Source organism: Apis florea, unplaced genomic scaffold (assembly GCF_048593485.1).
Source record: "Apis florea isolate Af1SG1 unplaced genomic scaffold, ASM4859348v1 contig_1615_pilon, whole genome shotgun sequence".
Classification (NCBI taxonomy): domain Eukaryota; kingdom Metazoa; phylum Arthropoda; class Insecta; order Hymenoptera; family Apidae; genus Apis; species Apis florea.
In genome coordinates this window covers 1,798,857-1,822,841 of record NW_028256416.1, presented here as the reverse complement: position 1 = coordinate 1,822,841, position 23,985 = coordinate 1,798,857, and the positions used below count along the sequence as shown (strand labels likewise).

At 36.8% G+C, this 23,985-nt stretch overlaps 1 protein-coding gene across 5 annotated transcripts in view; it reads right to left on the bottom strand.

Moving 5' to 3' along the window:
* LOC100870130 (limbic system-associated membrane protein) overlaps positions 1-23,985 on the bottom strand; it is a 220,662-nt gene that overhangs the window by 23,604 nt on the left and 173,073 nt on the right. Inside the window, exon 1 of one of the 5 annotated variants that reach the window (XM_086903369.1) lies at positions 555-959. The exons of the other annotated variants lie outside the window; for them this stretch is intronic. The gene's annotated coding sequence lies outside the window, so the exon portion shown is untranslated. Of the gene's footprint in view, positions 1-554; positions 960-23,985 lie in introns of those variants that run through there. 5 annotated transcript variants of the gene reach the window in all.

The following is a 23,985-nucleotide window of genomic DNA, read 5'->3' as shown; positions in this document are numbered from 1 at the left end:
AATGGGGGGAGGGGGAGGGGGGGGTCTAGACGCCTCCTCGACGTGACGATTCGCGAAACATTTTCGTTCTCGTCTTCTCCCTCTGCTTTTTCAACCAGGTCGCGATTCGCTGTTTTCGTACACCTTCTCTGAGAGAGAGAAAGAGAGAGAGAGAGAGAGAAAGATTTCGTCTACTGTTTCCGTTCGTCTATTTGTTTCCACGGGAGAATTTGTTAATAATAATCGTTTCGTTCGTTCGAAGAAAAGAAGGAGATTCGAAGTCGATATATTTTGTTTTTTGGTCGAATGAATTTCCACCCATCCTTCTTCGTCTTTCTACTTGCAATTTCCATATATAAGTATAACGTGCTCGTTTATCAACCCCTTCCACGAAACACTTCGTACATACGTGCGTGTACCGAATCATTTAATCTCTTCAAAATTTAATCCCTTTCGAATTTAATGAAAGGAATCATCAAGCGACACATTGAAATCGATCCTTTCCAGGTCTAAAACACTCGATGAAACCATCTTCCTTTGCACCTCCTCTAAAAAAAAAAAAAAAGAAAGCGCACCTCGTATCACCCTCCTCGATAAAGGTGTTGTTCTCGCGCAACAACGTTGTTCCGTCTTCCAATCCATTTGAAACTGTTTCTTTCCCTCTTCGTCCCACTTGCTAGCCCAGCGTGTGCACCATTCATTCATTACCCTTCAACTGATTTAAATGATAGATATTCACGCCGGTATACAAGCGCATCATCCCCCTCCCCAGGAAACAAAGAGCGTATCCCGGGATAGCATGATCGAGCGGGCGCGCAACCGCGGACTGTAATTTACCTCTCGTGTAAAATTCACTCCACACACACACACACACGCACAGAGAGGGAAGGAGATGGTGTGTACGGGCGCGTGGTGTAATGTATGCATGCAATTGGCAAACTGAGCGGCCGTATGTGTAGATTGCGAGGATGGGACTGAAGGGCCCGCCATGGTAACGATCTCAGTCATACGGTTTCGTGCTGATAACTGGAACGCTTCCCCTCTTTCTCTCTCCATCTCTCCGCGCGTATTTACATACTGATATGAACATCGCGGCAAAAGTTTGTGTAATCAGCTCGTCGTTGAAGAGATACACGCGGGGTATACCGCAGGGAGGGATCCTCCTCGTCGTCGAGAGTTTAAATTATACGCGGATGCAAAGTATGCGAAAAGGAGAGGAAGGAAGTTGAAACGATAACGAATGGGTGTGGCGCGTGTAAAGGAGGGGGGGTGGGTGGGTGTAAAGACATTAAGCCGATTTCCAGGTTAAACGCAACTATCCCCCTCCTCGCCTTAAATGCGCGCATCTTTCGCGGTTTCTGCCAGGCCACGGATTAATGCTGCCTTTCATATTCTGCCTGAATAATTTAAATGGACCGTGCGTTTATGCATGAAACCGTGTTTCCGCTGAAACGGAGAAACTTGTGCAGTTTCGGGTTAAAGATATCTCGGTGAGAATCTTTAGGGATTTTCTTTCTTCCTTTTTTCCTTTTCTTAAGTTGACGAGAGGGACGAGTTTTTAAGGTTGTTTTTCCTTTTTCTTCTAAAGCAGCGGTACGTGTTGGAGAGCGTACGTTATATACATATATATGTGATTGAAAGGAATTTCTGTTTTTTCAACACGAATCCTCGTGTCCCCGTATATTAAATTCGAAACTGCTCGTTCGTAACCTCGAGCAGTACCTCGAATCTCGTATCCCGCCATTTATCGCCTGCAAATGAAACAAGTTCTCGCTCAGAGAGAGAGAGAGAGAGAGACGAGAGAGACTAACCTCGGGCATTGCGAACTTTCCGAGCGGAGAAGTAGAGGGGAAGGGGAATTTCTCGTTTCAACGGCGCGAGCTCGTTGGAGGAAATATCAAAACTTGTATGTTAATGCTCACTCGACCGGCTACGATGCGAAATAATTCCTTTCCGTCGATCACGCGAGGAAAGAAAGGAAAGGAAGAGTGCCACGTGCTTTGCGTCGCAACGGTTTAATAGGAGGAGAGACGCGAATGATGAAATTTGAATGAATTTGAAAAACATTCGTGGGGAAGAAGAAATTAAACACTTTGGAAAATCCACTCGCTCAGAGCGTAGAGGAGACCGTTGAAAAATGCTTTTTTTCCCCTCTCTCCCCCACCCCTCATTCATCTCGTTCTGGGTTGGAAAAATAGAGAGGATTCGAAGTTTGCATAGTACTTAAGATGGTGCATTTTTTCCTCCCCTCGAAAACATTTATGTTCTTTTAGAAATCACATTTGCCATTTAGGCGAAGTTGGAAGTTGAGTTAGGTTAAGTCTGCCGATTGCGTGGAAAATTGGGGTAAATAAAAGTGAGAGGAACAAGAGGGAAGATAGGAAAAAAGATCAGAAATTATCCTTTTCTTTATATCGTGGCATATCTCAAGAACCGGAAGTCGTGTCGAGATAAATAAAATTGCGTTTCGAAGCGGTAAAGTTCTTCCAACGATCACTTTCGTTCGTCGAACGAAAATCACTTTTTTTTTTTTTGAACAGTTAGAACAGTTTTTCCATAACGTTTAATCTTTTAGGATTGTAAATTGATTTAAAAAAAGTTGCGTATTTTACGTAAAAGTCGATTTCTCATAAGTTATTGCCCGTTAAAATTGTTTTAGAGCTCTTTCGAAAAATTGAATCGAAATATCATTCAAATCAACGAATGTAATAAGCTTACAATTCATCCGCTTGAAAAATTTAATAACTCACAGGAGATATCGTGAATACGTTTTATTTATTTAAAAAAAAAAAAAAAAAAGTGATTAAAAGTGTAAAGTGTTTTAACCGAAATTTATATCCGCGGTTTTAATCAAATCCAAATCCTGTGCAGATTTATTTTGATCTTCGCTTTTCGAACGATGAACTATAAATATAAGCAGATTAACAACGAATGATACACCGAATGATATTTAAAATTGCAATGCTAAATATTTGAACATAGAATCGAATCTCTTCCTTTATTAAAAATTAATCTATTAAAAATTAAATCGCGATAAACGTGACGTATTTTAATATTTTAAAATAGAAGAGAGAGAAAGAGAAAGAGAATGCGATCCACCTTCGATTGCCTTTGTTTAAAAGAAGGTGTAAGAAAAATATATACAGAGAGTTGGAATCCTTGCTAAAGCTTCGATCTACTTTTCCCCCCTCTCTTTCTTATGTATGTATTTGCGTTGTAAATGCGTACACCGGAGCATCTAATACATAGTAATAGAACGTTGCTGACTCAACGTCCATGATTGACCAGCTCGCACGTTTAAAATCCTTGAAAGTGGTGGATGAGAGAGATTTTGCAAGCAAGCAGCGAATAAATTAACCAAAAATTAAGCGAGGAGGAGGAGGATATTTCGAAACGGAGATATCTCGAATTGTCGTTTCTGAAGATAAATAAAACTAAAAACTTTTCCACGAACTAAATTATTTTTAAATCCCTCCTCCCTCGTTTTTTAACTCGTACGCTGTATAAAGCGTTATTTTTCTTAAACTCGGGAAACAATCGCAATAATAAATTTTTCTTTGTGACGCGATGCGAATATTCCTACTATTCGTCGAAATAAATAAATAAAGGAAGGAAGATGGGACGGGGAAAGGAAAAAAAGGAAAGGACGAGAGAGGAAAGTTAAAGTGGAAATTTTATCTTTCGAACAAATATATATTTTATAGGAGAAAATATTAGAAAAATGTGAAACTTAATAATACAAGTAATATAAAGTTATAGAAATTTTAATTCAAAGATTACATTCATAGCTCGTAGCAAAGAGCTTCGTTCAAAAGTTTACGCTCGCTTCACTTTTGATATTGCAACCAATGTCAATTTTCAATCTTACGTTCCTTTCATAAAAGCGTTGCTAAATTTGAATTAAAAAATCAGTTTCTTCTGTTGTGGGATCGACGGGGAAAGTAGGGATATTTGAGCGAAAAAAGAGTAAGCATTTTGTACGCGTTTCATCGTATCCCGCGTACAACGCAAACCACTCAATATTTTACATCGTGTTTCCGTTTGAAAACTTATTGCTTATGCATGTGATTCGTGTTTGACAGAGGATCAAAACGCAGCCATGAATAAAAACTTCCCGCCAAACCGTGCCGATTGATGAATCCTTTATCGCTAATTCCCCCATTCTGAATCAAGGAAATATCATATCTTCCTTCGTTGCTTTCGATCGATCCACCGATTAATCTGTTGAAACCTTTGGAACGAACGTCATCGGTTAGGCGGGATTACCTTAATCTCTCGTCCATCCCGTGGCGGGCAGAGATCGGTACAGTTTTTGTGCGGTTTCCACGCATTGACAACGTGTTTCGCGCCATAGTTAGCCACAGTTAATTTTCTCCCCCACGAGTTTCCTTACGCGTTTCCCTATGGAAAACTAGAATTTGAGGGACAGATGCTTTTCAGGACAACAGAAAAGAATGATTCGAGATTTCTTTAGCTACGTAAATTTTTCTCGATATCCAAGTGTTATCAGATCCAAAGATTAATCCATACGAAGTGCAAATTGAATTTTTGAAACAATTTCTTTCAAAATATCTTCGAAATTGGACGGTGTAGTAAGTTTTAAATAATTTTAAAGGGTGAATTCTTGAATGGTTTTTGAAAGATTCGAGAAAGAGCTCCCGACGATCGGCTGCCACGAATCTTTAAATAAATTTCTAGAAATTTTAAAAAGCGCTTGAAGCTTTTTCAACCTTTCTCCTATTCCACCTGTCTCTCACGTTTCTTCCTCCATTTTCATTTCGCGATGATAAAAAATAAATGAACGGTGAACAAGGATTAAGATTGAAACGTAAACGCGTTTTACAAAACGTTTTCACCCGTATCTCGCCAACTAATTAAATTTTGTAAGAGTTTCTTGTATTCGTTAAAAACGTTGGCTTAGCTCCACCGTTGCACGTGGTTGAAATGCACGCGTTAAATTCTCGTTAGGAACAGTCATACCGGGTGTATTTACAACTCGCAGAGGGTAACAAATTTTTAATAAAACCTCTCCCTCCACCCCGGGACTCGAAATTTCCATTAAACCGTGTTACTTTGACTTTGCACGCGTCCCCGCACTCGAATTCAACATTTTTCGTTGAATTTGGCATTACGTATCACGTTTCTTTACGCAAGCGTGCAAACACGAACAAAACAAAATGCTAATTTTCAGAGAAAATTGCCATTCCTGCTTGGAAGTTGCAGTACCACCAGTAGTTCCCTTCCTTTTGTTTCCCTGTCCTTATTTTCTTGGAAAATTTTTCTCGGAAAACAAGATTGTTTAAAGGTATCGTTAAATGAATATAAATGAATGTTAAAAAAAAAAAAAAATAGGGAAAAAAAGTCGAGGTATCGTCCGCGCATATTTTAATCTGTTTTCCTGCTTGAAAAAAAAGAATTAAAATATCGCTCGATGCAGTGCATAAGTTGATGATGAATATTCTGGAACAAGGTTCAAAGCTCATAAGGGAAATAATAAATTCGCAAAAAAGATCCGATACAATCGATAAATATTAAAAAAAAGAAACGAGAGTGCACTGAACATTTGAACGTTTAAAAAAAAGAAAGGGGGCGCGTGAAAAATGATTGCAAAGGAATATATTTTCCATATTTCAAGGGAGGAGAGAGAGAGAGAGAGAGCACAAGTCTTTTGCCCAAGTCATCCTCTATAAATAAATCATATCACGTCGTTGTACACATTTTCCAAATATGTAATTAGATATAATACGTTTGAAAATATCATCGCGACGAATTAAACTTGTTTCACATGTCGACGTAACGAAACGTCGTGAAAATTAAATTAAATTCCCAAAAAATTATCCTTTTTTTCGTTTCAAAGTAAACGATTAGTTGGAGCGCGATAAATAAAAGAGCGCGTTATCTTCGTGGAAAATTTTCTAGAAGCGGCAATCGGGGCGTCTATCTCTCTTTAATCGAAATAGAACGAATAGGGGGTGAGGGAGAGAGAAGGGCGGGGTATGGATCGAGCGATTAACCCTAGCTTTAAGGTACGTGGCCGCCATGATTAATCACGGCGAAAAGTTTATCGATTGTAAGGGAAGGAAGAAGTGAAACAAGCGGCGGGAGGAGGAGGAGGGAGAGAGGGAGGGCTATTAATCTCCAGTTGATGAACTCACGGTTGATTTTCGCGACTTTAGAATTGGACAACTTCTCGTCCGATTCGTCTTTCCTCGATACCCCTCCGCGTAATTAAGAGGAAGGGTCCTCGGTTGGAGACAAAACGCGGCGAATCGAAGGCAAAAACTTTTCCAACGCTTCCCTCTCGTCCCCTGTTTGCTCGCCCGCCCCGACGACGATCCCTTTCTCATCTAATTTATTATATCTCGCCAGAAATAATTCTCTCCGCCAAAATTAGATTGGCGATCGATTGGGAAAAGAGTTGCAAGTCGAATTCGAAAGTTTAAGACGGATTCAAAAACGATTATCGAAAGGGTTAATCGATGAATAATATCGAGGGGATCGATTCTTTCGAAGAGTAACGGGCAAACAAAAGTGTAAAGTGTCGTCGACGAAGAACAGAGTGAAGAAAATGGGTTGATCGTTCTCGTCGAATGTATTTAATTATTATTATAAAATTAGAAATAACAGTTGAACTCTTGAAGAGACGTCACCCGGTGATAATTATTTAAAATCTCTTTCATTTTGCGCGGAAAACACGATTAGAAGATAAATAATAACGGATATAATAAGGGAATCCGCGAATTAACCCAGAAAGTCAGTGGACGGGTCACAACCCGCGAAATTGAAACGATCGTAACTCCACGAGGGAAGCAATTTCTCGACAATCGTCCATTTCACTGTAGACACCGGCCGTGCTGTTGCGGCCACGAGTGCCACGCTACATTGCCTCCCTCTACATCCGACAAACTACCGAAAGAATTTCTCCTTCATCCCCCCAACCTATATACCAACGATCAATCGTTTCCTTTTCTCCAATTCTCTCCTCTCCTCTCCTACGTATAAAAGATTACATAAAAGTCATCGTCACGAGTGTATATAAGACTCGAGAAATTTGTTTTCGCGCCGGAAATATCAACTTCGAACTAAACAACTCTGCTTGAACTTTGAACCGAAACGTTGCGAGAGAAAGAAAATTCAGAGTCAAAGGATAAATTAGGGAAGGGAAAAAAGCTTTTTTTTTTCTTTTTGGAACAGAAGTCGATTAAACTCGAGGTTTTAACGGAGAGAATATATAGGTTAGGTTTCTGGAGTGCTTATCTTTAACATTTATAATCTTTCTTTTTTATGAAAAGAATAAAGTAATTTGTCTCCCGTTAATCTTTTTCGAATATCTCGCAAAGAAAAAAAAAAAAATTAATAATCCAGAGGAGAGAAAAGGAGAAGTGGAGAGATAAAGGGAGACAAATTTGTTTCCGTTAATATCTTTCTCGAACATCTTGTACCGAAATTAATAACCCGAAAGAAAAGGGAGAAAAAGGAAGGAAGAGATAAAGGTAGTGAAAAGTTTGGCGTGCAAAGTGAACGGGTAAATATTCCCCATAGATTTAAGAAAATATATAAACATCACGAAACACAGCTTCATCGACACCAACCGGAGTTTTCTTGAGTTTTCTTATATAGATTAGATAAATTTTCAAAGAAAATTTCGTACACGGATTTCGTAGACAGATTCTTCGAGAAATTTGTTAGAGATTACTTTTTTTCTATTTTTATTTTCTTTATTGAGATACTCTACTCTACAAACGCATTACCCTACTTTCGAAGTTTAAGTAAAATTTAATGTCAGAACTCGAGATCGAGTCGAGAACAGAAATTGTTTCGCATGCAAATGTTTCCAGTTCGAATTAGATTCGAACTGCGTTCGGAATAACCACAGGCATACTTACTTTATTTGAATAAACACCCAAAAAAGAAACTCGTTAATCATCTTGAAGGATCGCTTGAAGGATCCTTGGATTTTGATACCTTTGTTCTCGGCCTTAAAACCAGATGTATAAACCGATACGAATGATCAAAGAATCTTGAATTTGAAATTCAGGGAGACGTGTAAAATTAATTCGAGGCGAGATATAATTTCGCGCAAGAGAGACAATTTACTGGATAGAGATTCGAGAGATTTCGAAAACAACTTATTAATGCAACCCATAAAACACAATGTTTGCGGATGCACGCAGACACGAAATCAAATTTCTCCAAGAAACTTCCGTTACCTTCACTTTTCGTTCAAATTTCCAACTTTCAATCGAAGAAAAGAAAAGATTCGTACGAATGAATTATGAAGCAAAACGTTTCAATTGTTTTTACTCGAGTCGCGTCGTTTACAAAAAATATTATCGTTGAAAATTGAGAATTGAAAAATTGCGATTCTCTCATCGCATGACAACAGTTTCTCTTTCACAATGTAACATCGTATTTAAAAAGAGAAACATTTCTACATTGGGAAAAATTTTCTTGAAAAAATATTATTGAGAAATTGAGAAATGAAAAGCCGCGATTCCTTCGTCGTTTTTCGACGACAACAATCAATAACAATTTTTATTTTTTTCATAATATAACATCTAAAATTTCTACATTGCGATTAGGAAAATTTTCTTGACAAAATATCATTGAAAATTGGAAAGCTGCGATTCTTTCGTCGTTTTTCGATGACCAACAACCAATAACGCAATTTCTCTTTCGCAATATAACGTCGTGCTTAAAAAGACAAAAATTTCTAAAATTCTGGGAAAAATTTTACATCAACGACTTCAAAAAAAAAAAAAAATCAGCGAAGAGATTGTTTTGCAGAGCAGCGAATTTGAAGAAGAAACAATTTTTAGGAACGACGAGCAAACCAAACACCCAATCACTTTATTCGATTTGAATCGGGACACGTTTCTCTCGCGAATCGTTAATGGGAATAATCCAGGAGACTGGGCGCGCTTGTTCACGTATAAAACGGGAAAACTAACATCGCTATCGTGCAAGACTGACAAATAAATCGAGACCGATACACGGAACGCGATTAATGAGTCAAGATTATTCCGCCAAACGGTATTTGCGAAACGGATATCGCGTTTATTTTTTTTTCTCATCGAGCACGTTTTACCCTTGTTCCATCACGATCCTATTAATTTATCGGAGCAAGAGAGAATCATTAGCAGTATTACGTCTGAAATTTGTAGTTCTTTCAAGATTATCGTACTTGTTGTATCTAATACCTAAAAGAATGCTTCAGTAGGACAACCAATTAGGAAAAAATCTTCATATTTTCCATAAATTTTCTTTTATCAATTTGTAAAAACTCTACGTTCCCTGTATCGGCGTCCATTTGGAAATTATTCGCAAAACGATTCAATTTACAAATTACTTTGAACGACACGTTTATCCGAATTTTTCAGAAAAATGTTTCTACCATGTTTATTAAAGTGATCTTTATCAATTCGTAATATTTAAAATATAAAGAAAAATACTCTTTGCACATTATTGTTCGAACAAACAAATTACTCAAAAACGATTCGAGTCAGAAATATCTTTTTACAAAGTTTTTATCAATAGTTAACGAATTCTAATTAAGATCGATCTTTGTCAATTCGTAACATCGACACGAAGAAAAATACTGTTCGCACGTTTATTTGGACAAACAAATTGAACTCAAAAACTATTCGACTACTCGAGTCATAAATATTTTAAACGCGATTACATCTTTTTTTTTTACAAAGTTTTTGGAGCCGATAGCTAACGAACTCGATTACGCACGTGCATAAATCGTAGAGAAAACAGTCCATAATGGATGATGGAATCTCAAAGAGGGTAATTTAATTTTCATCGCGTCCAAAACGAATCCCTCCCTCCTCCCTTCTGTATAAAGGCCGAAATCCAAAGGTTGGGAACTGTTGCGTCCCAAACAGTTAGCCATCGTCAAGTTAAATCCACCGACGGATTCGCTTTGAGGACAACGTTGAATCGCTGAAAATAAGTAAATTTCTCGAATAAACCGTTTAACCGTTATCTACGTTAAGTCTCCAAGGGGCAAATTAACCGTAGTCGCGCTTAGTATTGCCAAGGTTGGCGAGGAGGAGGAGGAGGAGGTTGAGTTTTAATAAGGTGAACGCGGGTTAAATTTTACCCTCGATGAGTTTACACCGAGAGCACCGATATACGGCGGCCACCTTAATGAAATTCATCCTGGAGCAAATTCCGCTTCATGACCTCGTAAAATTGTTGGCATCAGATACGATTTTACACACGTAAGGGCGACACCTGGAGAAGAAAGAAGCCTGCATCGAGATTTTTTAGATTTGCATACTATTAAAGATTTAAAAATCTCCCCTCCCCCCCCTCATCTCGTTATTGTTGAGTGGTTATCTTATCACTCCGCCACGTGGCGATGAAAGTTTTAACGGAAAGATCGAAAGATTTTGAGATGGGATTAATCGAGGATAGATGATCGATGATCTAATAATCGGGGGATTAAAAGTATTATAACCGAGAAAACGATTTATGATTGTGGTATTAATATGTTGATAAATATTCGAGTAATTTGGTATTTGGTTTATTCGACGGGTTAAATATTTGTAATATTTAGATACGTGACAAAGATAAATAATTAGAGATAAATACAAAACGTGTAAATTTTGAATCGGATTCTGGATGTAATCACATTGATATAATGACGCGGTTCAATCTAACGAAAAATATTGAAATCAACTTTCTCATCTACGATACCGCCAAACTATTTATACAATCATATAGCTACTAAATATTCGTTGGTAAAATTCAATGGAAATTGAACCAACATTGCCAATTCTATCTCGAATTACATCGGAATAAGATTAACGATTTAAATTCTTCAAATGGTGGAAAACCAGGTCGTAAATGGATCAAATTCGGCCGATCTGTGTTCGAATATTTGGAACAACATACACTCACGATTGAATCAAAAGCTTGTATACCCCCGTTGGAATACATTTTTCAATATATCCTTATAAAAAGATTGTGAAAAGAAAAAAATATTCGTCAATCGTAAAATTAATATCCTACCATTTTTGAAAAATAATCTCGCAAAAAAACAATTCATTTGCCTTCTCCAGAATCTTCCGTTTGCTCTCTCTCTCTCTCTCTCTCTCTCTCTCTCTCTTGCAATAATCACTCCTTCACCGCCTGTGTACACACGCGTGACACGCGACGTCGATCATCGTGATACCCACGCTTCGAGATCGATCCGCGAGAACGGGGCGGAACTCTCGAAGCATTTTCACGAAGCGAGCGTTTCGTGGAAAAATTGGCGAGAAGACCCGAGGCTAATTTGGCCGCGAGGAGAAAGGAAAAAAAAAAAAAAAACGTAACGAACCGTGGCCGTTTTTCCGTGTTACGCGGCTCCATTGCGCCGGCCTAATTCCTCGTCGGCTCGTTATGAGCCGCAGAACCCGCGCGCGCACTTGTTACCCACGGCAAATTTACATTTCAAAACCGGCGGCTCGAGAGCCGAGTAAATGCACGTCGAAATTGACGTTGCACCGGCCGTCGATCGAACCCCACCCCTCGCTCCTCTCTTCATCCCGCGCGAAAAACGGAAATTATTGCCGGCCCACCACCATCGTCGACTTATTTTTTTTTTTTTTATCCACCTCCAATGGATAGGAGAGAACCTGCAATTTATTGCATCTTTCCTCCTTCCCAATATCGCTCATCTTCGCCACGATATATATATATATATACATATACTCGAGTAATTTCGAGGATATATTTGAATAAAAAGTGAACGATTTCGTAAATCTATGGTTTAGAGGATGATAATGAATTCAGTGGTATATACGCTCGGTATCCTTTGTGCTTTTTTAAAAAGAAAAAAAGGGAACAGCTTGCTGCGAGAGAAGAATCGAAGCAGTTAATCCAATTGAAAGATGTGTCACGAATAGAAGTGTTGCGACCAACTCGGCAACTATTTACAAACGGATGATATCGAAGCTATAAAACACGAGCAGAGTTTTGAACAAAGTTTCGCAAGCAGATTTCCAATAATAATAACAGGAAGAATAGATAGAAACGTCGTTGAAACTCTTCTCGTATTCGTTAGGATATCATCCAAATATCGAGACACCAAATTTCTCGATCTTTACTGTCTCGTATAAATGAAAGCATGGCCGGATTGTAAAAGCAAATTGGATCGAATCAACTAGGATCTAGAAGATGAACAAGATCCATCCTTCGAATATATATATATCGATAATTCAATGAACCAACTACGGGGTAGTTCAATGGCTCGAGGTATATGGTGGTTCTGCTCTCTGAGGATAGGAGGAATAAATCATGTCCACCTGCCGACTTTATCGCCTTGGCGAAGGCCGGCCAGGTAGTTAATCGACCGATCACCACCGGAACTAGAATGGGGGATCCTCGCGACGTCTGGACAGGACGGTGGTATACACACACACTCCGTGAATGTACAAGGACCGATGAAAGGCCTAACGTGTTTTATTGCTCGGCTGATACGCGAATATGGAGGGGAAAGGGAGGGGTGAGGTATCGGCAAACGTGCACAATAGGCCACTCCTATACGGTTATTAATCACCGTTTCACCCTCGTCAATGCTCTCTACCCCCTCCCCTCCCAATGGGGTCGAAACGTGGGTGCGCAGACGTGCGGCCAACACTCGCATCCGAGTTGTCCGTGCATCGGATATGATGCATCTTGACAAGATTTTTTTTGGAACGGTGTTTTTCTCTCGATCTCTTTTTTTTCTCTCTTTTTTTTTTTTTTGGAACGTGTTCGATAAATGGATAAATAATATATGCGATTTTGTAATTTTACGTTTATTAATTAGTTACATTTATTTTTTTGACAGAGTGGAGTAAAATGATATTTCTTTTTTTTTTTCTGTTGTTTTTTTATGTGTAATTTTTAAATGTGTATGTGTAATTTATGGAAAAAACTAAAACCTAGAAAGAAGATATGAAATATTTAATACGAACCTGTAATATTTTTGGAATATTTTTTTTTTTTTACAATGGATCGTAAGTCTCTTTTATTTTGGACGTGACGTATGGAAAGATTTACACGCGCGGAGGATTTTTGTTTTAATAATCGCGTAAAAAGTTTTCGTGATTATTATTCGTGGATATATATATATATTTTTTTTTTAATTTAAGAGAAAAATAATTCTTGTAAATGAGTACAAATGTGAAAAAATTTGGAAAAAAAATCTTTTTTTTTTTTTTTTTTGACAATTATTTTTTTCTCCATTTTCCGTAATATTCTTTTGTAAATCGCATACGATAAAAGATATCAAAAAATGGTTCGGATAAAAGATATACCCGTTTTGAAAGTACTATGAATCATTTTTTTTTTATTCTTTTTCCTTTTTTATGAAAGTTAAATCCCTATTGGGATTTTTTTTCAAAATTTTTTTCTCCAAAATTTATAGATCTCTAAAAGTGCTATAATTTTTATCCGATTCATTTTTTCAACGCTTTTATCGTTTTTATCGAATCGTTTTCATCGATTTATACGATTTCTAAAAGAAATTTAACTTGAATAAAATTTTATAATTGAATTAAAGAATAAACATGCGCTGCTTCGTCATTCTAAATTTAAGTGTCTTTATAATTTTTATTCATATCACGTTTTCGTTCGTATCCGTCGTTTATGAGCTCATTAGTATTGCTCAAATAGAAGGAATGACTCGAACAAAAGGGGTAGTTTCTCCCGAAGTAGGGGAAGAAATTAACATAAGCCAAATAAATTTTTGAAATTTTTCTTCAGAAATATCCATTTTCCATGCGAAAAAATTACTAAAATTACAAGCGTGCATCAATCATCAATGTTCTCTTATTCGAAAATAACCTCTCACAGAGCACACGTATCGATTTCGACGTCCGTTATACGGTACGAAATACGCAATACACGTTTACGAGGTCACCATCGCACGATCTATATATCTTCCTGCTTTTAAGCTGGTAATTTACCTCTCAGACTGTAAAACGAACTCTCTATAGACGTAGATTTTCCCTACAATTGATCAGTTTTCATGTCAAATAATCTGCAAACTCTCCTTAATCCTCGTTTATCCTCGATCGACGATGAATTTATGAAATTGCCACGATAAATTCTTCCTATTAGATTAGATAATAGGCAATGATGTAAGAACCAATTATTACGGAAGCATCATCGTCGAGCAACAATAGAACGTAAATTCTTAATTGAACGTCAAACGATTCGACACGAGTATTCCACTTTTCCCGCTCAGAGCTTCAATCATGTTCTTTATTTTCAATTAGCGTGAACGTTGCGGGAAATTCCATCTACGTAGATGGAAGGGAAGATTTCGATTGCCTCTGGATTGATCCCCTTTACTCATCGAATCAAAACGTTTCCAGAATCCAAGTTAAATATAATGTCATGATGATTAATGGATCGTACGTGTCCTGTCGAAAATTGCTCTCTGATTAATCGAGCTATGAAATTACTTTACACAAGCCCTCTATATGTATATATATATATTGTAAAATCTCGATGGAAGAGACAGATCTATTTTTATTCTTCCTTCCCTTTCTTATTTCATCCTTCATTCATAAAAAATCCAAATTACATTTTTCTTAAAAACTTTTTTGCAGACATTATTCGAAATATATTCTACACTGTTTCTTGTGTAACGTCTAAATAAAAAAAATAAATCTATTTTATTCTTCCTTTCCTCCCTTCTCCTTTCCCTTTTCTATAAGGACATCCAAACGTAATTTTTGCAACACTGTCCACTCATAAGGATCCAAAACATCTTGGACAAATTACATTTTTTCCCTTCTCTATTACCAATCCCAAGGGACGCTCGAGATTCTCGCTCGAATCTTCAAGCTTTATCCATTCCCCTATTTCTCTCTCTCCCTCTCCTCTCTTCCCTCCCCTCCCCTCTTGCCCCCTTTTTGCCAGGCCATTTCATCGAACTGTCGAAAAAAAACGATCTACCAGCATCCACCACAATTTCAAGACGGATCTTCCCGCTGAATCCTGAAGTGAAACGAGTGGGAAACGGAATTCTTATTATCGTTCCTCGTTTCCTCCCCCCCACATCTCACCCCGCGATAAAGAATTCCGTCGAATTTCGCGCTCCCCCTATCGGTTGTAAATTTGAATGCGGCCGAGCGAAACAGTGTTTCCCCCGTTCGATTGAACTTCTTGGCATTTTAATGAGCCGACCGGTATATGCATTTTTTATCCGAGCGAACGATCGTGAACGAATATCGCGCGAGAATATTAACGGTTGCATATTAACTCGGTTCTAACGAGACGAGTTTTATATATTTATGATAATATTTTTGTTAAATGTCCAAGTTTCGCAGCGAATTTTTATAAAAGTATCAAGGAAATTTTCCTTTATTATCAACCCCTAATATTTTGCAAATCTTTCTTCTTTTTTTTTTTTCTGGAAAAGAAAACATTTCACGAAAGTAGACTTTACGGTTACGGATACGAAGAATCTCGGATGCGAAAGAGGATGAGAAAAGTTGGTAATAAAAAATATAAACATTCGACATATCTCCTAAAGACATGTTTTTAACTTTATTAAATTTTTCCTAAAAAAAAAAAATAATAATAATAAGCAATTTATTGATACGCTTAATATATTCGAGGAAGAAGCTTCTTCAACTCCCCCGACGTCGAGGGTTGTTTTCATCCCTTGGACGCGAACGATAAAAAGAGATACAAGTCAAATATTCATTCGAAAGCTAGCATCTTTAAAAATTTCATCAAGATCGGATACATCTTCCTTATTAACCAACTTCACGTGCTTTCGAATAAATTTAATATACTTCCAAGGGAGAAATAAATCCTGAAAAGATACGAAATTCCCTTTTTTTTCTCTCTCTTTAGGTAAAAATAGATGAATCATCGTTCGATAAACGGGGACAGACATCGAGTAACGTTAATTATCGGATATATATATTTATTTCGATGTTTCGATATAATACGCGACGTATTACAGATATTGTAATTAATGATACCCGGCTTCCTTTTCTTCTATCTCGATGCTCCTTTTCAACCGTGTGAAATCAACGGCGGAAATCAGTGGCGCGAGTTACGCGAAAGTGGAGGGAATAAATATTCTCGGGGCAGAGATGTATTTCTTTTTTTTTTTTTTCTCGCGAAATAAATATCGAAGGATACGTATCCTTTACGGCGAGATTGTAATCGCATCGTGGAAAATTGCTGGAAGATTCATCTCCCCTCTTGCCCCTCACTCGAAGCTAAGAAGGCAGAAATAAATGTTAGGTGAGAGAAAATATGGTTAGTGGCGGGGAAATATCGAGGATGTGAAACGGGACAAACGGGGAGCAGGAGACTGGCAAAGGGGAAGAATTATATCTCGCGATATAATGTTGCGATGTATTGGTGCGCGGGGATCGTGCGTTGAAATTTCCAGTTCTTCGAAATTGTAAATTTCCAATCCCTGTTGGGGGATAATATTCTTGAGATTTGATTTATCCGAAAGAATTAAAATTTGAAGCGCGGATCGTGCACTCTCGTCGTCCGCTTTTTTTCCAATTGTGTTTAAGATATGCAAAAGGTGGAAATAAAATTTACGAAACAATCCTCGTCCTTCTATAAAGGCCTTCTCCTCTCGGAGGAGAAGTTTCTCGACTGGTATTATCACGATTGCAACAAGGCATCGAAACTTGATCCCCCCAAGGATGAAGAAGAAGAAGAAGACTGTCTCCGAGTTATATCATCCAAGGGAGAGAAAGCTTCGGGAATTGCACAACATTCTAACGTGTGGAACATTTTACACCAGTTTTAAACTGGTGGTATCGCGATACCAGGCTTTTTCCGTTTGATCAAATTTAGATTTAGCGTTTGGGCATTCGCTCGATACTAAACCAAACTAATTCGAGGATAAATTGTGCCAAATGAACCGAGAAGTTGGAGATTGTTCTTGGAACGAGCTAAATGCCGGGCGTGTTTCAACGTTCTAGAATTCAATTCCCGAGATTCTAAAATATACAAATGAATATAAAAATCAGGACAAACTTTTCCCATGCAGTTTCAAATTTTTCGAAATATTTCAATTCCGATTAATTATTTCGTTTTTATTTTTGTTTCTCATATTTGTTGGATAGATTTTATTATGCATGTATAATTATTACGAACTTTTGTATTCAGGAGAGTATCGATCTTCTGTCGTCATTCAAATGGATCTATTCGTCACTCGAAACATTGGCATTTTTTTTCAACCATCTATCTTTATTTTTGCATTTTTAAATTCCTGTTTAATTCCTGTCAGTTTCACTCAGTTAACAAAATTATCGTTACGACCAATGATTAAATAAACGTAATTTGACTCTATCATATGTTTCAAATCAATCTATTCAACTTAAATCTTTCCAAAAATATTTATACCGTATCGTTCTTCCCTTTTCGTTTCGAGTGCATAAAGATATCTCGTTACAAGATCTTGCACTAAATGAGATGAAATCCTAATCTAATCTAATCTAAATCCAACGCAAGAACCAATTTATCATTGCTTTCATATTGAAATAAAATCTAATTATTTTACATTCTCCCTTCTCCTCTCTCTCTCTCTCTCTCTTTCTCTGCAACAGAATTGAACAGTTGCTCCCAAACGGATAAATAAACGGACGAATGAGTTCTCGTTAAAAGAGAATAAAAAAAAAAAAAAAAAAAGAAATGAAAGAAAAAAGGGAATGACGATGAAATCGAAGATATACTCGAATATTCCCTTTTCACGCGGCGGGAAAAATAAACGTTCGGATCGATTTTGCCCCGATAAGTCAAATTTTTCAATATACACGGTGAGGGAAATTCGAATTCCATTTGCCGGAACAAGAAACAAGGAGAATCTCTGGTATCAAGAACTCGAATTGAAAGCGATCGATCGGCAGAGATATCGAATCCTGGATCTTCTTGCCGTTATCCGGAAACCTTGCCATTTGTCACGGCATAAGCCACGTAAGAGGAATAGAGAGAGAGGGGAGGGGGAGGGGAGGGTGGAGGGGGCAAGATTCTGGAACTGCGTATATCCTCCCGTGGATAGGAGGAGCGCAGGTGAGATCAAACCTAGAGCTAGATTACTCGCTACGTTGGCGTCCCCAAGATCCTTTCGCGTTAATCCTTGCCCGAGTCACTGAATTGAACTCAATAACCTGATGCCATTATGAGCCGAGTGGTTCGAACGTTATTCAATTATTTCTCGTCCCTTTTAATCAACGAATCATACATTTATCGAGCTATTCGTCGAGTTATTCGAGATCTATTTTAACGGATGTTCGTTCGAATCATTTTTGTCCCTTTTTGAGGAAAAGTTGAAAAGTTCCGTTCGATGAAATTTAGGAAAACTTGAGATAGTTTCAGGATATACGGTATGATGGTGTATAAAGAGCAAAGAGAAACTGGGTTAATTGTAAGCGCATTAATTGATAACGATATTAAATTAATAATAGACGATGATCATTATAATGGTATTATGATTTGATTGATAAAAAGAGGGGGATCCAATTATCACTCTTCGTAAAATCTAATTAATCTTTCCGAATTAAATCCTGATTAAATTATAATAATACTTTTCGAAATCGAGGTTACCAATTATTTATATAATACTTCTTATTATACGAATTACTGTTTGGATTAGAGCGTCTAGAAATATTCGCAATGCTCGTCGTGAAAATCGCTGTGATAAATTCCTAATAAACCGACAACGATGATGGCGTAAACGTGGATAATTATTCCATCGCGTTTGATCGTAGAATTTTAAGAGGTGAGCCGTTAATTTCGTCTCTCGTATTTGAATGAAACGCGACGATTATTTTTCTTCCCGGTTGCTATAGTTAAATTTCTTGCCGGCCCCAAAGATTACACGTTGATTTTCAACTACTCTATTAACCGGTGTTCATAACCTCGTTATTTGCTTTATTAACAGTTCCTACTTCTCTGACAAAAGCTTTTAATCCGAATTTCATTCATCGCTCCCTTATATTCAAAATTATATTCCATCCAACAGGCCACCTCAGAGATTTCAACCACGAATGAAATCTTTGAACAAAATTTCACATTCATTCATAATTTCATTTACTTTCGTTCCACTATTGTTTTCTCACTGTTTCGTTTGTTCTTTCTCACCATTTTAGAACGAGATTCAAAGATCTTGGATTAAAATCGTGAATATTTTACGTGATAAAATCGTAACGAAACCTATCATCCTTTTTCGTTTTTCATTTTTTTTTTGTTCCCTCTCGATATTATTAAACTTCTTTCTAAATATTCTCGAAGCATGACTAGTTAAAAGTTAATATTATTCTGCTCGCGACCGAGCAAGTTGAGCAAAATAGAGGAAAAATAATAATAAGAATAATAGAAGGTTTCAATATTTCTCTTCCTTTTTTTTTCTTTTTTTTTTTATTCTTCGTGAACACATTCGTTGAATCGCTTCATCAAGAATAAAAAAACGACGCATACTTTAAAAGCTCTCATTCTGCCATTTCACCAGTTATCCTCTGTATTGAATTACGTTAACGAACGATCGTCGATCTCCGTTACAAGTGATCCCCTCTCCCCAAAAAAAAGAGAAAAATCGAACAACTCTCTCTCTCTCTCTCTCTCTCTCTCTCTCTCTCTCTCTCTCTCTCTCTCTCTCTCTCTCTCTCTCACGTCCGATTAAAATTTACTCGTCGGATTTTCTCGCAATCTTTCCAACTCTTCTTGCATCTGGAACGTCATCGGGCAAAGTGTGGCGAATCGAATCACGTTCGAGTTTTACGTAAGCGCATGCACTATCGTGTCCTACAAGTACTCGAACAGAAGGCGAATCTTTGAAAGTTTATAGAGAGTTTGAGAAAAATTAGAGATGAAAAAAAAAAAATTCGCACAAGACTTCTTTTAATATCAATAAATAAAATTTGCCTAGTAAAAAATAAAACTAAGAAATTTTTAACGAAGCGAATTATATTTTACGTTCAAATTCAGAAACTTAAAATTAATTTAAGTCTTCGATCTATTACCAATACTGTTAGTTAGATATTGACCGTGGTGGCGCTAGTGTGTTCAGATACTTGTACACAATTATAAGATACGAATAATCAATTTTTTTTAACTTTTCGCATCTTTTCTTTTTTTTTTTTTTTACATTCATTCTTAATAAATTCGAAATCTTCTTTTTAATCCACTGTTCGACAAATGTTATTGTTCGATTCACTTTTCAGTTCGATTTAAAATCATCGCGACAAAGAATCGGGGAACCGTTACTTACAATTAATTGTATATTCATCGAATAATTTAAACCGATCGATCGGAACGGTCATTGGGGACCGCGCGTTACAACTTCATCCATATTTTTACTACACAATTTCCAAGCGTAGGCTTGCGTTTCTCTATTAATCAAAGCGTAATCGAGGTCCCGGATTGAGCTGAAACTTTTGCCAGGTCAATCCCTGGCTGCTCGATAAATCAAAAAAGAAAAAAAGAAAAAAGGGAAAAAAAAAAAAACTGAATATTTCGTCTATTCGCGGGGAATTGCTTTACAGGCCACAGGAGAGGGAACCTCCTGTGATAAATTGAATAGATAAATTGAAATTAGTTGCGATTATCGATCCAATTTTCTAGCATTGCTCGCCGGTGTATAAGTTACGCTCGTTTTATGTCGCGATATTAATTGAGGAACTTCCTGGAAACAAAGTCTATAAAAAATGAATCCAGTGAATATATATATATTAAAATAATGATAATGAGTGGTAAATGATAAAGGCTACCGATGTATTAATAATTATAATAATAACACGGGCACTAATTAAATATAAAACTAACGAAATGATATGCATAATATCACGCATAATACACGTGATCTTAATTAAGATAAACCAATGAAAATATATGGGTATCGTTAAATCACGTTTCAATTTTCAAATGAGAATTAAAATTAATTTTCCGAAATATATTCGCCACATCCCCCACTTCTTGTCATCCGGGAAAATTTGTAATTTTTGATTGTCGAAAGTGTTAAGAATAACATGGCAAAAAAAAAAAAAAAAAAAAAAGGAAAAAAAGGATTCTCTCTCACTTTTCGAGGAAGTTGGTCAATTAAAATCCGGATCAGTACCCCGAGATAGATATTCTCTCGCGACGTAACTCGGCTTCGCTTGCCACGATCCTCGTTTGATCTTAGGCGACGAGTCATTTTCCTTCCAGGTATATAACTGTCCCTAAAACTATTCCGTTACAGGATTTAAGGGATCAAAGGCAGGGGAGAAAGGGAATGGGATATGAGTTATATTTCGAAACGTGCAACATCTTTCTCCCAAGCTTACGTATTCCGTCTGTGAATCAGGGAAAATTCGGCAAAACAAGTATCCGTGTTCGTTTCGTTGCCACACGCGCTTTCTATGTAATTTTAAACGTGCTGAAAATAAAATCCTCGTGTATATATATATTACGTCTCTATAATTAATCTTGAGACACGACAATCTCTGAATCTTTTTACGAAAACATTCGTGGGGGGTCTCGAGATCCCTCTTAAATCCATTTTCATGATGCACGTAGCGAAGTTATGACTGTTTTTATATCCCTGTTTTTACTTTAATATACGGGAAAACTATGTTTATGCAAAAGTCGGATAAATTGATAATTAAAGATTGTATCATTTTCTTGAATTTCTTCACGATACTTTATTACACTTGCTTAAAAATTATTGTTCCTTTCGTGTCACGTATATGCGAAAATAACGTAGATATCAAAGATGGTCGATAATTTATCCCTCCATCCATGGTATATTTATTTACAAGGGAAAGGTAAATACAAACAAAGCTTAGTAAATATATATATCTAAACCCAAACTTGCAACCCCTACACCGTCAATGTTCACCCCCTGAATCAGAGACCGAGGCGAGCCTAACCACCTAACCCTGCTCCTGCAAAACTTTCACCCTCCTAGCTTCGGCTTACCTCGTAAAACGCGAGCTTCGATAAATTTGTACGAGGTTGTTAAAAAAAAAAAATCCAATAAAGACAACGAAGGCGCGATACTCGCAGTCTCGAAGTGAAAACGAGAGCGGAATTTCTGTTCCTGCTGTTAAAACGCACGCCACGCTTCGAGTCGTAAAACGAAGGGGAGAAGAGAAGAGGAGAGAAGAAAGAAAGTAAAAGGAAAGGAGGAAAGGGGGAAGCGAAATTAGCCGGCACATCTGTCGTTGGGATCAGGGAGAATCAGGGTCTTCTCCCCCGGCGATGACGTGGAACGAGCAAAATATCGAGCAATCGGCGTATAATCTGTTTAAGTTTGCTCATTTGACACGCGTGACTAACCGCGGCTAGACGTGGGTCGTGTTTCACCGCGTCCCATGGGGGGGAAAGGACAGGAATCCCTTATGAAGGCGACAGATGCGTCCACTAAGGATCATCCCTTAACTACATAGGATCTCATCTTGCATGTTTTATTCGACCAGGGTGATCGCCCCCTCTTCTCGCTTAATCCGATCCACAGTTGTTCTTGGGATTGGGTATTGGGTAATTTTGGACAATGTTTATAGTGTAATTACAACATTATCATTGGAATTATCATTGGAATTGATCGTCGACGCGTGGAGTTAAATTGGGTTTAATTCAATCGATGATTAATTACAAAAATTTCTATTCTTCTCACAACGAGATATTTAATGTAATTGAGAATCATAATGAATTATTTTAAGGAATTGCTCTTGGTATTGGATAATTTTGGACAATGTTTATAGTGTAATTATCATTGGAATTATCATTGGAATTGATCGTCGACGCATGGAGTTAAATTGGGTTTAATTCAATCGATGATTAATTACAAAAATTTCTATTCTTCTCACAACGAGATATTTAATGTAATTGATAATCATAATGAATTATTTTAAGGAATTGCTCTTGGTATTGGATAATTTTGGACAATGTTTATAGTGTAATTATCATTGGAATTATCATTGGAATTGATCGTCGACGCGTGGAGTTAAATTGGGTTTAATTCAATCGATGATTAATTATAAAAATTTCTATTCTTCTCACAACGAGATATTTAATGTAATTGAGAATCATAATGAATTATTTTAAGGAATTGCTCTTGGTATTGGATAATTTTGGACAATGTTTATAGTGTAATTATCATAGGAATTATCATTGGAATTGATCGCCGACGCGTGAAGTTAAATTGGGTTTAATTCAATCGATGATTAATTATAAAAATTTCTATTCTTCTCACAACGAGATATTTAATGTAATTGATAATCATAATGAATTATTTTAAGGAATTGCTCTTGGTATTGGATAATTTTGGACAATGTTTATAGTGTAATTATCATTGGAATTATCATTAGAATTGATCATCGACGCATGGAGTTAAATTGGGTTTAATTCAATCGATGATTAATTATAAAAATTTCTATTCTTCTCACAACGAGATATTTAATGTAATTGATAATCATAATGAATTATTTTAAGGAATTGCTCTTGGTATTGGATAATTTTGGACAATGTTTATAGTGTAATTATCATTGGAATTATCATTGGAATTGATCGCCGACGCGTGAAGTTAAATTGGGTTTAATTCAATCGATGATTAATTATAAAAATTTCTATTCTTCTCACAACGAGATATTTAATGTAATTGATAATCATAGTGAATTATTTTAAGGAATTGCTCTTGGTATTGGATAATTTTGGACAATGTTTATAGTGTAATTATCATTGGAATTATCATTGGAATTGATCGTCGACGCGTGGAGTTAAATTGGGTTTAATCGTTCGATCGATGATTAATTATAAAAATTTCTATTCTTGTCTCAACGCGGTGTTTAATTTAATATAATTGAGAATCGTAGTGCCAGTATGGAAATTATTTTAAGGAGTTTTTAAGGAGTTCGCATTTAGACAGAATTTCTTCCTGTATATTTATATTTCTCTATTTATATTTGAATATTGGATTGGCTTCAATTTAATAACTAGTATTGAACCAATAACTTATAATATGAAACTTCAACTATATTTAATATTCTTTCGATCAGATTA